Raw genomic sequence first — 2,014 nt, forward strand, 5'->3', positions numbered from 1 at the left:
GGCATGATCTCAGCTCACTGCAACCTCCACCTCCAGGGTTCAAGTAATTCTCCTGCCTCGGCCTCCCTAGAAGCTGAGATTACAGGCAGGTGCCCCCACGCCCTGCTAATTTTTGTATTTTTAGTAGAGACAGGGCCTCACCATGTTGGCCAGGTTGGTTTTGAACTCCTGACCTCTGGTGATCTGCCTGGCTTGGCCTCCCAAAGTGCTAGGATTACAGGCATGAGCCACTCCACCCAGCCTATTCATTTATGTATGCTCTAATTTTTATTTATTTATTTTTTGAGACAGGGTCTCACTGTGTTGCCCAGGTTGGAGTGCAGTGGCACGATCTCAGCACACTGCGACCTCCCCATCCCGGATTCAAGGGATTCTCCTGCCTCAGCCTCCTAAGTAGCTGGGATTACAGGTGTGCACCACCACACCCAGGTAATTTTTGCATTTTTAGTAGAAATGAGGTTTTCCGATGTTGGCCAGGCTGGTCTTTAACTCCTGATCTCAAGTGATCCACCCATCTCTGCCTCCCACAGTACTGGGATTACAGGCGTGAGCCACTGTACCCAGGCATTTATTTAGTTTATTTTTTGGGGGGGTGGGTAGACAGGATCTCTCGTGAATTGCACATTTTTTAAGTATAGAATTGGATCAGTATTGACATATCTGTACACCCATGAAACCATTGTGGGTGCACGTCAATCAAGATAAGGTACACATCCATCACTTCCCTTTTTTCGTTTATTTATTTATTTTTTGGGACAACATCTCACCCTGTTTCCCAGGCTGGAGGGCAGTGGTGTGATCATGGCTCACTGCAGCCTCAACCTCCTGGGCTCAAGCACTCCTCCCGCCTCAGCCTCCCAAGTAGCTGTGACTACAGGCGCGTGCCACCATGTCTGGCTAATTTTTCTGTTTGTTGTACAAACGGTGGTCTCACTATGTTGCTCAGGATAGTCTCCCAGTCCTGGGTTCAAATGATCTTCCCACCTGGGACTACCACAGTGCTGGGATTACAGGCATGAGCCACTGTGCCCAGTCCATTATTTCCATCTTCATCTTTCAGTGATCTGGGCTGTCAGGGTGTCCAGCTGTCCTGTGACCCTCTTCGAATGGTTCTTCAGGCCTCTCTACTCAGGTGGGAATTCCTGAATTAGGGTGTGCTTGTGGGAGCTTCAGTTGTGATCTGGGTTCAAGATTTGGTGCAGCGCGCAAGCGAAAGTACCCAAGAGAGCCTCTAGGGGGTGGTGGTGGTTAAGGCCACGTTCTTTTTTTCTTTTCTTTTTTTTTGGGAGGGATGGAGTCTAGCTTTGTCGCCAGGCTGGAGTGCAGTGGTGCGATCTTGGCTCACTGCAAGCTCCGCCTCCCGGGTTCAAGTTATTCTCCTGCCTCAGCCCCCTGAGTAGCTGGGATTACAGGCACATACCACCACACCCAGCTAATTTTTGTATTTTTAGTAGAGACGGGGTTTCACCACGTTGGCCAGATGGTCTTGATCTCCTGACCTTGTGATCCGCCCGTCTCGGCCTCCCAAAGTGCTGGAATTACAGGCGTGAGCCAGTGTCCGGCCAAAGGCCACGTTCTTATCTAAGCTTTTCCTCTGACCTTGCCTAACATCTGTAATGCCAACATAGTTAACAAGCCCTGTTTTGTGTACAGTACAGCTTATTAACTGTGCTACTCAAAGTATCTATATCTTTACTGACTTAAAAAAATTGTCTCTTTGGCTGGGCATGGTGGTTCACGCTCATAATCCCAGCACTTCGGAAGGCCGAGGCAGGTGGATCACTTGAAGCCAGGAGTTAGAGACCAACTTGGCCAGCCTGGTGAAACCCTGTCTCTACTAAAATTACAAAAATTAGCCAGGTGTGGTGGCACATGCCTGTAATCTCAGCTACTCAGGAGGCTCAGGCACGAGAATCGCTTGAACCTGGGAGGCAGAGGTTGTGGTGAGCTAACACCACTGCACTCCAACAGCCTGGGGAACAGAGCGAGACTCTGTCTCAAAAGAAATAAAATT

Source organism: Colobus angolensis, unplaced genomic scaffold, assembly GCF_000951035.1.
Source record: "Colobus angolensis palliatus isolate OR3802 unplaced genomic scaffold, Cang.pa_1.0 Scaffold59, whole genome shotgun sequence".
Lineage (NCBI taxonomy): Eukaryota > Metazoa > Chordata > Mammalia > Primates > Cercopithecidae > Colobus > Colobus angolensis.